Source organism: Mesoplodon densirostris, chromosome 13 (genome assembly GCF_025265405.1).
Source record: "Mesoplodon densirostris isolate mMesDen1 chromosome 13, mMesDen1 primary haplotype, whole genome shotgun sequence".
Lineage (NCBI taxonomy): Eukaryota > Metazoa > Chordata > Mammalia > Artiodactyla > Ziphiidae > Mesoplodon > Mesoplodon densirostris.
Genome location: NC_082673.1, coordinates 32,772,375 through 32,785,322, shown reverse-complemented (window position 1 = coordinate 32,785,322; position 12,948 = coordinate 32,772,375). Strand labels below are relative to the sequence as shown.

The window sequence follows — 12,948 nt, the reverse complement described above, 5'->3', positions numbered from 1 at the left end:
TTTGCTGGGTCTTATTTTTAATTTTTTGAGGAACATCCATACTGGTTTCCATAGGGACTATACCAATTTACATTCCCACCAACAGTGCACAGGGGTTTTCTTTTCTCCACATTCTGGCCAACACTTGTTATTTCTTGCCTCTTTGATTATAGCCATTCTGACAGTGTGATGTGATATCTCATTGCAGTTTTGATTTACATTTAACCAATAAGTAGTGATGTTGAGCATCTTTTCATGTGATTGTTGCCCATCTGTATATCTTCATTGGAAAAATGCCTATTCATGTCCTCTGCCCATTCTTTAGTCAGATTGTAAGATATTTTAATATTGAGTTGTATGAGTTCTTTATATATTTTGGGTGTTAACCCCTATTGGACACATCATTTAAAAATATCTTCTCTAATTCTTTAGGTTTCCTTTTCATTTTGTTGATAGTTTCCTTCTCTGTGCATAAGCTATTTAGTTTTATTTGGTCTCATTTGTTTAGTTTTACTTTTGTTGCCCTTGCCTAAGGAGATAGACCTAAGAAATATATTGCTAAGAGTATACTGCCTGTTTATTCTAAGGGTTTTATGCTTTCAAGTCTTTAATTCATTTTGAGTTTATTTTCAAAAAGTGTGAGAAAATGGTCTAGTTTCATTCTTTTATGTGTAGCTGTCCAGTTTTCCCAACACCACTTATTGAAGAGACTTTCTTTTTCCCCATTGTATATGTTTGCCTCCTTTGTCATAGATGATTTCAGTAGCATGTTTTTTGGGCTCCACATGTTTTTGATTTTTTCCAGTTTTCTTTCTGTACTTAATTTCTATTTTCATACCACTTTTGTTGAAAAAGATGCTTGATATGATTTCAATCTTCTTAAATTTATTGATAGTTGTTTTGTGGCCTAGCATGTGATCTACACTGGAGAATGTTCCTTGTGCACTTGAAGAGAATGTGTATTCTGCAGCCTTTGGGTTGGAATGTTCTATATATAGTTATTAAGTTCATCTGTGCAGTTTAAGTCTAGTGTTTTCTTATTGATTTTCTTTCTGTCCATTGATGTGAGATGTTTAAGCCCTCTACTAGTATTGTGTTACTGTCAATTTTTTTCTTTGTTTGTTAATATTTTATTTATGCATTTAGCTGCTCTCATATTGGGTGCATATATATTTATGATTCTTATATCTTTTTTGTCGAATGGTCCCTTTATCATTATGTAATGTCTTTCTTTGTTTCTTGTAATAGTAATTTTGAAGTCTATTTTATCTGAAATGAGTACTGCTACCCAGCTTTCTTTCTTTCTATCTTTCTTTCTTTCTTTCTTTCTTTCTTTCTTTCTTTTTTCCATTTTTTGGCTGTGTCCTGTGGCATGTGGGATCTTAGTTCTCCAACGAAGGACAGAACCCATGGCCCCTGCAGTGGAAGCTTGGAGTCTTAACCACGTGACTGCCAGGAAAGTTCCCCCACCCCGACAGCTTTCCTTTCATGTCTGAATGGAATATCTTTTTCCATACCTTCACTTTCAGTCTTCATGTGTCTTTAGCTCTGAAGTGAGTCTTTTGGTGGCAATAAAAATATAAGTCTTGTTTTTTTTTTCTCCATTCAGCCACCCTATGTATTTTGATTTGAGCATTTGGTCCATTTACATTTAAAGTGATTATTGATAGGTATGTACTTATCCTCATTTTGTTACTTATTTTATGGTTGTTTTTATAGTTCTTCTTTGTTCCTTTTGTCTTCCTTTGGTCTCTTCCTTTGTGGTTTGATGATCTTCTTTAGTGTTGTGTTTCCTTTCCTTTTTGCTCTGTTTTTTGTGTACTTATTATAGGTTTTGGGGTTTTGGTTACTACTATATATATATATATATATATATATATATATATATATATATACATATACATATACATATAAAGCTTATAGTCATTTAACTTTGAACATATTCTAAAAGCTCTACATTTTTTACTCCAAGGCCCATATTTTATGTTTTCAATGTGACGTTTTCCTTCTTTTTGTGTATCCCTTAACTACTTATTGAAGTTATAGCAGCTTTTACAACTTTTGTCTTTTAACCTTGATACTAACTTATTAAGTGTTTTATCCACTGCCTTTACTTTATATTTGCCTTTACCAGTGAGATTCTTTCCTTCATATATTTTCTTATTTCTTGTTATGGACTTTTCTTGTTGTGCTTAAAGATGGCCCTTTAACATTTCTTTTATGGCTGGTTTAGTAGTGGTGAACTCTTAGTTTTTGCTTATTTAGGAAACTCTTGATTTCTCCTTCAGTTCTGAATGATAACTTTGCCAGGTGGAGTATCCTTGGTTGTACGTTTTTTCCTTTCAGCACTTTAAATAAATCTGGAATGCTCTTCTGCCTGTAAAGTTTTTGCTGAAAAATCAGCTGATAGCTTTGAGGTGGTTCCTGTGCCTGTGACTAATTGCTTTGTTCTTGCTGCCTTTAAAATTTTCTCTTTAAATTTTTCCATTTTAATTATATCTTGGTGTGGATCTCTTTGAATTCATCTTATTTGGGACTCTCTGTGATTCTTGGACCAGAGTATCTGTTTCCTTCCCTGAGTTGTGAAAGTTTTCACAATAATATCATCAAATGTATTTTTGACTCCTTTCTCTCTCTCGTCTCCTTATGGAACCCCTATAATGTGAATGTTAGTATGCTTGACGTTGTCTCAAATGTCCCTTAAACTATTCAGGCTTTTAAAATTCTTTTTCTTTTTGCTGCTCTGATTGGGTGATTTCTACTATTCTGACTTCCAGGTCACTTATACTTTCTTCTGTATCACCTAATCTGCTATTGAGTCCTTCCAGTGTATTTTTTATTTCAGTTATTGTATTCTTCAACTCTGATTGGTTATTTTTTAACATTTTTAAATTCTTTTAATTATTTGTTGAAACTCTCACGGTGTTCCTCTATACTTTTCCTGAGATCAGTGACCATTTTTATGTTCATTATTTTAAACTATTTATCAGGTAAGTTACTTATGTTTGTTTCACTAGGGTCTTTTCCTGAGGTTTTATTTTGCTGTTTCATTTGGAACACATTACTCTGTCTTTTCATTTTGTTTGATTTTCTGAGTTTGTCTCTAAGAATTAGGCAGAACATTTACCTTCCCTGGCCTTGAAGTTGTGTCCTTGTGTAGGAGGATCTTATTAGGACAGCTTGTGCCCAGTAGCCTTAGCGGGAGGGATAGAGCTAAAGTGGGCATAGTCTGGAGCTTTAAGCAGGATGGTGGTGCTGGTGCTGGAGCTGTAGCCCAGCATTGGCTAGGGCTTCTCCCAGGACATGCTGAGTGCATCTGCCTTGGTGGAGTGCTGGAGCCAGAATAATGCACAGGCCAAGGCTTCTCCAGGGGTGAGCTGAGGGCCACTACCTTAGTGGGTGAGACTATTACTGGAGCCCAGCATGGACCAGGGTTTCTCTCAGAGCACATTAATGGCTGACACCTTGGCAAGGGTGGCTAAAACCTGAGCATGGTGTGGGCTGGGAAGCATGCTTGGCATGCTGGCTATCCACTAGCCAGGACACTTTTGAATCTGCTGCCTCTGTGCTGAGAGGCAGAGTAAGTTTGTGTGTGCACCCTTTAACAGTGGAGTCTCAGTTTCCCTCAGCTCTCCAGTTCTCCCAGTTGTAAGCCCTGCTGGATGTTAAAACCCATTAACAGGGCTCATTTTGCCAGTGTCAGTCCCCAGGGCTGGCATGCCCAATGTGGGTCTCAAACCCCTCACTTCTTAAGAAGAATGTCTGAGTTTGTGATACCCCTTCTGTTTTTTATTTATTTATTTATTTATTGTATTTATTTTTTATTTTTGGCTGAGTTGGGTCTTCGTTGCTTTGTGCAGGCTTTCTCTAGTTGAGGTGAGTGGGGGCTACACTTCGTTGCAGTGTGCAGGTGTCTCATTGCAGTGGCTTCTCTTGGTTTTAGAGCATGGGTTCTAGGCGTGTGGGCTTCAGTAGTTGTGCACGGACTTAGTTGCTCTGCTGCATGTGGGATCTTCCTGGTCCAGGGCTCAAACACATGTCCCCTGCATTGGCAGGCAGATTCTTAACCAGTGCTCCACCAGGGAAGCCCCCCCCTTCTGTTTTTGGATTGCCTGCCAGGTGTGTGGGTTCTGAATACATCACATCTTTGCCTCACTTACCCATCTTAATGTGTTTTTTTCCTTCATATCCTTAATCATAGAAGAGCTGTTCTGGTAGTATTTATTTCATTCTCAGAGAGAGTTCTATATGTAGTTGAAGTTTTGGTGTGTCCCTGAGAGTAGAGGAGCTCAGGGTCTTCTTAGTCTGTCATCTTGATCAAGTTTATGTAATATTCTAAATCTTTGTTATTGTTTCAACAATCTTCACAGCATTTTCACCAGGAGGAGATTCCATCTCAGTAAACCACTTTCTTTGCACATCCATAAGAAGCAACTCCTCATCTATTCAAGTTTTATCATGAGATTACAGCAATTCAGTCACATCTTCAGGCTCCACTTCTGATTCTGGTTATCTTGCTATTTCTACCACATCTGCAGTTACTTCCCCTGCTGAAGTCTTGAACCCCTCAAGGTCATCCACAAGGGCTGGAATCAGCTTCTTCAAAACTCCTGTTAATGTTGATATTTTCACCTCACCCCATGAATCACAATTGTTCTTAATGGCATCTAATTCCATAAGGTTTTCAATTTACTTTGCCCACCTCCATTAGAAGCTCATGAAGCTCATATAGCTTTCTTCTATAGCTTCCTCCCCTCTCTTAGCCTTCACAGAATTGAAGACAGTTAGGATCTTGCTCTGGATTAGGCTTTGGCTTAAGGGAAGGTTGTGACTGGTTTGATCTATTATCAACACCAATAAAACTTTCTCCATATCAGCAGTAAGGTTGGTTCCCTTTCTTATCATTTGTGTGTTCACTGGAGTAGCACTTCCAATTTCCTTCAAGAACTTTTCCTTTGCATTCACAACTTGGTTAGCCATTTGGTGAAAGAGGCCTAGCTTTCAGCCTATCTCAGCTTTTGACATTCCTTCCTCACTAAGCTTAATCATTTCTAGTTTTTGATTTAATGTGAAAGACATGCAACCCTTCCTTTCATTTGAACATTAAGAGGTCACTGTAGGGTTATTAATTGGCCTAATTTCAATCTTGTTGTGACTCAGGGAATAGGGATCCCCAAGGAGAGGGATAGAGATGGGGAAAGACTGGTTTGTACATCAGTCAGAAGTCACACAGATTGATCAAGTTCACCATCTTATATGGGTGTGGTTTATGGCACCCCAAAACAATTACAGTACTAACATCAAAGTTCATTGATCACAGATCACCACAACAAATATAATAACAATAAAAATTTTTGACATATTACAAGAATTACCAAAATGTGATAGAGTGATACAAAGTGAGCAAATCCTGTTGGAAAATGGTGCCCATAGACTTGCTCAATGCAGGGTTGCCACAAAGCATCAATTTGCAAAAAATGCAGTATCTTTGAAGCACAATAAAGTGAAGAGAAATTAAATGAGGTATGCCTCATATATTTTTAACTTATCACCGTCTACCATTAATTATTATATGACTTCAAGTACAGTAAAAATATCTTAGAACAGTGTGTTTCCAATTTCTCATGCCCTTGGTGCTATTGTCATACATTTAAATTTTGAATATGTTATAAAATCACATTATATTACTATTTTTTTCTTTATAAAACCACTTCTCTTTTACAGCAGTTAAAAATAAGAAAGAATACTTACCTGGCAGGGGAGACATCATGATCATGAAGGTGGTTTTTCCATGGTGAGGCTTATCCATTGCACTGCAGGTGTGCTGACACCTGGAATTTCCCCAAATTCAGGAAACTCAACTGTGTAATCTGTGGTAGTGAGGGACTGCATTAGCACTCTCCCCTGGTTATTAGTGCTTAATGACAGAACTAACAAGGTGACCGGGGTGGTCAGTATGAAGACAGTAAGCAAAAAACCATCACGTCCCATTTCTGCATTGCATCAATGGCATTTGCCTTATTCTTCTGCACACAGCACTCACCAACCAATATCCCCAACTGACCTATGCCTATCAGGGAGTTTGGACTTTTTTGAGCAAGAGTCTCCTCTGCCCTGCTCAGCCCTGAAATAAACCTTTCTCTGCAAAAAAAAGAAAAACACCAAAAAACAAACAAACAAAACTTACCTTAATTTTTTACATCTTCAATTCTTCATTTCTCTGTGTAGATGCATGCTTTTGAATGGTATATGCCTGAAGAACATTCCTTCACATCTCCTCTAGTACATATCTGATGGCAATAAATTCTCTCAATGTGAAATTATATTAAAAATTCTTCATTTTACCTTCATATTTGAAAAATATTTTCAAATTAGTTCAAGTTGGTGGAGTAGAAAGATGTGCTCTCATTCCCTCTCGTGAGAGCACCAGAATCACAACTAACTGCTGAAAAATAATCAACAGGAAGACACTGGACTCACCAGAAAAGAAGCCCCACATCCAAAAACAAAGGAGAAGTCACAAAGAGACGGTAGCAGGGGCACAATCACAATAAAATCAAATCCTATAACTGCTGGGTGGGTGACTCACAAACTGAGAACACTTATACCACAGAAGTCCACCCACTGGAGTGAAGTTTCTGAGCGCCATGTCAGGCTTCCCAACTGGGTGGTTCAGCAACAAGAGGAGGAATTCTTAGAGAATCAGACTTTGAAGGTTAGTGGGATTTGATTGCAAGACTTTGACAGGACTGGGGGAAACAGAGACTCCATTCTTAGAGGTCACACACAAAGTAGTTTGTGCAGCAGGACCCAGGGGAAGAAGCAGTGACCACATGGGAGACAGAACCAGGCCTACCTGCTAGTGTTTGAGGGTATCCTGCAGAGGCAGAGGTGGCTGTGGCTCACCACAGGGAAAAGGACACTGGCAGAAGAAGTTCTGGGGAGTACTCCTTGGCCTGAGCCCTCCTGGAGTCCACCATTGGTCTCACCAAAGAGCCTCTAGTCTCCAGTACTGGGTCTCAGGCCAAACAAACAACAGGGATGGAACTCAGCTCCACCCATTAGCAGACAAACAGATTAAAGTTTTACTGAGTTCTGCATACCAGAGTAACACCCAGCTCTACTCACCACCAGTGCCTCCCATCAGGAAACTTGCACAAGCCTCTTAGATAGCTTCATCCACCAGAGGGCAGAGAGCAGAAGCAAGAAGAACTACAATCCTGCAGGCTGTGGAATAAAAACACATTCACAGAAAGATAGACAAGATGAAAAGGCAGAGGTCTATGTACCAGATAAAGGAACAAAATAAAACCACAAGAAAACAGCTAAATGAAGTAGAGATAAGAAACCTTCCAGAAAAAGAATTCAGAAAAATGAGAGTGAAGGTGATCCATGACCTTGGAAAAAAGAATGGAGGCAAAGATCGAGCAGATGCAAGAAATGTTTAACAAAGATCTAGAAGAATTAAAAAAATAAACACCTAGAAGAATTAAAGAAAAAACAAACACAGATGAACAATACAATAACTGAAATGAAAAATACAATAGAAGGAATCAATAGCAGAATAACTGAGGCAGAAGAACGGATCAGTGACCTGGAAGACAGAATGGTGGAATTCAGGGCCATGGAACAGAATAAAGATAAAAGAATGAAAAGAAGTGAAGACAGCCTAAGACACCTCTGGGACAACATGAAATGTAACAATATTCATATTATACAGGTCCCAAAAGGAGAAGACAGAGAGAAACGCTCCGAGAAAATATTTAAAGAGATTATAGTCAAAAAGTAGTCTTTGATAAAGGAGGCAGGAATGTACAGTGGAGAAAGGACAGTCTCTTCAATAAGTGGTGCTGGGAAAACAGGACAGGTACATGTCAAAGTATGAGATTAGATCACTCCCTAACACCATACACAAAAATAAGCTCAGGGCTTCCCTGGTGGCGCAGTGGTTGGGAGTCCGCCTGCCGATGCAGGGGACACGGGTTCGTGCCCCGATCCCGGAGGATCCCACGTGCCGCGGAGCGGCTGGGCCCGCGAGCCGTGGCCGCGGAGCCTGTGTGTCCGGAGCCTGTGCTCCGCAACGGGAGAGGCCACAGCAGTGAGAGGCCCGCATACAGCAAAAAAAAAAAAAAAAAAAAAAAAAAAGCTCAAAATGGATTAAAGACCTAAATGTAAGGCCAGAAACTATAAAACTCTTAGAGGAAAACATAGGCAGAACACTCTATGACATAAATCACAGCAAGATCCTTTTGGACCCACCTCCTAGAGAAATGGAAATAAAAACAAAAATAAACAAATGGGACCTAATGAAACTTAAAAGCTTTTGCACAGCAAAGGAAACCATAAACAAGACCAAGACAACCCTCAGAATGGGAGAAAATATTTGCAAATGAAGCAACTGACAAAGGATTAATCTCCAAAATTTATAAGCAGCTCATGTAGCTCAATAGCATAAAAACAAACAACCCAATCCAAAAATGGCCAGAAGACCTAAATAGGCATTTCTCCAAAGAAGATATACAGACTGCCAACAAACACATGAAAGAATGCTCAGCATCATTAATCATTAGAGAAATGCAAATCAAAAGTACAATGAGATATCATCTCACACCAGTCAGAATGGCCATCATCAAGAAATCTAGAAATAATAGATGCTCGAGAGGGTGTGGAGAAAAGGGAACACTCTTTCACTGCTGGTGGGAATGTGAATTGGTACAGCCACTATGGAGAACAGTGTGGAGGTTCCTTAAAAAACTACAAATAGAACTACCATATGACCCAGCAATCCCACTACTGAGCATATACCCTGAGAAAACCATAATTCAAAAAGAGACATGCACCAAAATGTTCATTGCAGCTCTATTCACAATAGCCTGGAGATGGAAACAACCTAAGTGTCCATCATCAGATGAATGGATAAAGAGATGTGGCACATATATACAATGGAATATTACTCAGCCATAAAAAGAAACGAATCTGAGCTATTTGTAATGAGGTTGATAGGCCTAGAGTCTGTCATACAGAGTGAAGTAAGTCAGAAAGAGAAAGGCAAATACCGTATGCTAACACATATATATGGAATTTAAGAAAAAAGAATGTCATGAAGAACCTAGGGGTAAAACAGAAATAAAGACACAGACCTACTTGAGAATGGACTTGAGGATATGGGGAGGGGGAAGGGTAAGCTGTGACAAAGTGAGAGAGAGGCATGGACATATATACAGTACCAAACGTAAGGTAGATAGGTAGTGGGAAGCAGCCGCATAGCACAGAGAGATCAGCTCGGTGCTTGGTGACCACCTGGAAGAGTGGGATAGGGAGGGTGGGAGAGAGGGAGACGCAAGAGGGAAGGGATGTGGGAACAGATGTATATGTATGACTGATTCACTTTGTTATAAAGCCGAAACTAAAAAAAAAAAAAAAAAAAAAAAAAAAAATCTTCCCTCACATGGGAAAGGAAATAGCCACCCAAGTCCAGGTAGCACTGAGAGCCACAGGCAGGATAAACCAAAGGAGAAACACACTAAGACACATAGTAATCAAATTGACCAAAATTAAAGACAAAGAAAAATTATTGAAAGCAACAAGAGAAAAATGACAAATAACATACAAGGGAACTCCCATAAGGTTAACAGCTGATTTCTCAGCAGAAACACTACAAGACAGAAGGGAGTGGCATGGCATATTTAAAGTGATGAAAGGGAAGGATCTGCAACCAAGATTATTCTACCCAACAAGGATCTCTTTCAGATTCCACAGAGAAATCAAATGCTTCACAGACAAGCAAAAGCTAAGAGAATTCAGCACGATCAAACCAGCTCTACAACAAATGCTAAAGGAACTTCTCTAAGTGTGAAACACAAGAGAAGAAAAGGACCTACAAAAACAGACCCCAAACAGTGAAGAAAATTGTAATAGGAACATACATATCAATAATTACCTTAAATGTGAATGGATTAAATGTTACAACCAAAAGACACAGGCTTGCTGAATGGATACAAAAACAAGGCTCATATACATACTGTCTACAAGAGACCCACTTCAGACTTAGGGACACATACATACTGAAAGTGAGGAGATGGAAAATGATATTCCATGCAAATGGAAATCAAAAGAAAGCTGGAGTAGAAATACTCATATCAGATAAAATAGACTTTAAAATAAAGGATGTTACAAGAGATAAGGAAGGACACTACATAATGATCAAGGAATCAATCCAAGAATATATAACAATTATAAATATATATGCACCCAACTTAGGAGCACACCAATACATAAGTCAACTGCTAATAGCTGTAAAAGAGGAAACCGACAGTAACAAAATAAAAGTGGGGTACCTTAACACCCCACTTTAACCAATAGACAGATCATCCAAAGAGAAAATTAATAAGAAAACACAAGCTTTAACGGACACAATAGACCAGGTAGATTTAATTGATATTTATAGGACAGTCCATCCAAAATGAGCAGATTACATTTTCTTCTCAAATGTGCATGGAACATTCTCCAGGATAGATCACATCTTGTGTAAATAACCAAGGCTCAGTAAATTTAAGAAAATGGAAATCATATCAAGCATCTTTTCTGACCAGAATGCTATGAGATTTAAAAATCAATTGCAGGGGAAAATAACATTAAAAAAACACAAATTCATGGAGGCTAAACAATACATTACTAAATAACCAAGAGATCACTGAAGAAATCAAAGAGGAAATCAGAAAATACCTAGAGAAAAATAACAATGAAAACATGATGACAAAAAACCTATGGGATTCAACCAAAGCAGTTCTAAGAAGGAAGTTTATAGCAATGCAAGCTTACCTCAAGAAACAAGAGAAACCTCAAATAAACAACCTAACTTTACACCTAAAGGAACTAGAGCAAGAAGAACAAAGAAAACCTAAAGTTACTAGAAGGAAAGAAATCATAGAGATCAGAGCAGAAATAAATGAAATAGAAACAAGGAAAACAATAGCAAGGATCAATAAAACTAAAAGTTGGTTCTTTGAGAAGATAAATAAAATTGATAAACCTTTAGTCAGACTCAACAAGAAAAAGTGGGAGAGGAGTCAAATCAATAAAATTATAAATGAAAAAGGAGAAGTTACAACAGACATGGCAGAAACATAAAGCATTCTAAGAGACTACTACAAGCAACTCTATGCCAATAAAAGGGACAACCTGGAAGAAATGGACAAACTCTTAGAAAGGTATAATCTTCCAAGACTGAACTAGGAAGAAATAGAAAATATGAATAGACCAAGCATGAGTAATGAAATTGAAACTGTGATTTAAAATGTTAAAACAAACAAAAGTCCAGGACCAGGTGGCTTCACAGGTGAATTCTATCAAACATCTAGACAAGAGCTAACATCCATCCTTCTCAAACTCTTCCAAAAATTTACAGGGGAAGGAACACTCCCAAACTCATTCTATGAGGCCACCATCACCCTGATACCAAAACCAGACAATGATACTACAAAAAAAGAAAATTATAGATCAATATCACTGATGAATATACATGCAGAATTCCTCAACAAAATACTAGCAAACAGAATCCAACAACACTTTAAAAGGATCATACACCATGATAAAATGGGGTTTATTCCAGGAATGCAAGGATTCTTCAATATACGCAAATCAATCAACATGATACACCACATTAACAAATTGAAGAATAAAAACCATATGATCAACTCAATAAATGCAGAAAAAGATTTTGACAAAATTCAGCACACATTTATCATAAAAACTCTCCAGAAAGTGGGCATAGATGGAACGTACCCAACATAATAAAGGCCATATATGACAAACCCACAGCAAACACCATTCTTAATGGTGAAAAACTGAAAGAATTTCCTCTAAGATCAGGAACAAGACACGGATGTACACTTTCACCACTATTATTCAACACAGTTTGGGAAGTTCTAGCCATGGAAATCAGAGAAAAAAAAAGAATTAAAAGGATTACAGATTGGAAAAGCAGAAGTAAAACTGTCACTGTTTACAGATGACATGATACTATACATAGAGAGTCCTAAAAATGCCACCAGAAAACTACTAGAGCTAACCAATGAATTTGGTAAAGTTGTAGGAGACAAAATTAATGCACAGAAATCTCTTGCATTCCTATACACTATTGATGAAAAATCTGAAAGAGAAATTAAGGAAATACTCCCATTTACCATTGCAACAAAAAGAATAAAATACCTAGGAATAAACCTACCTAAGGAGACAAAAGACCTGTATGCAGAAAGCTATAAGACACTGTTGAAAGAAATCAAAGTTAATACCAACAGATGCAGAGATATACCATGTCCTTGGATTGGAAGAATCAATATTATGAAAATGACTATACTATCCAAAGCAATCTACAGATTCAATGAAATCCCTATCGAATTACCAATGGCATTTTTTACAGAACTAGAACAAAAAAAATCTTAAAATTTGTATAGAGACACAAAACACCCTGAGTAGCCATAGCAGTCTTGAGGGAAAAAGAACGGAGCTGTAGGAATCAGACTCCTTGTCTTCAGACTATACTACAAAGCTACAGTAATCAAGACAGTATGGTGCTGGCACAAAAAATAGAAATACAGATCAATGGAACAGGATAGAAAACCCAGAGGTAAACCCACACACCTATGGTCAACTAATCTATGACAAAGGAGGCAAGGATATACAATGGAGAAAAGACAGTCTCTTCCATAAGTGGTGCTGGGAAAACTGGACAGCTCCAAGTAAAAGAATCAAATTAGAACACTCCCTAACACCATATACACACACACAATAAAACTTATTTAGAGACCTAAATGTAAGACTGTGCACTCTAAAACCCTTGGAAGAAAACATAGGGAGAACACTCTTTGACATAAATCACAGTAAGATCTTTTTTGATCCACCTCCTAGATTAATGGAAATAAAAACAAAAATAAACAAATGGACCTAATGAAACTTAAAACCTTTTGC

At 37.8% G+C, this 12,948-nt stretch overlaps 1 non-coding gene across 1 annotated transcript; it reads left to right on the top strand.

The window, feature by feature from the left end:
* The first annotated feature begins 5,722 nt into the window (after positions 1-5,722).
* LOC132501135 (U1 spliceosomal RNA) lies at positions 5,723-5,886 on the top strand. The gene has a single exon (XR_009534168.1). It is a non-coding gene; the product is annotated as a U1 spliceosomal RNA (small nuclear RNA).
* The last annotated feature ends 7,062 nt before the right edge of the window (positions 5,887-12,948 follow it).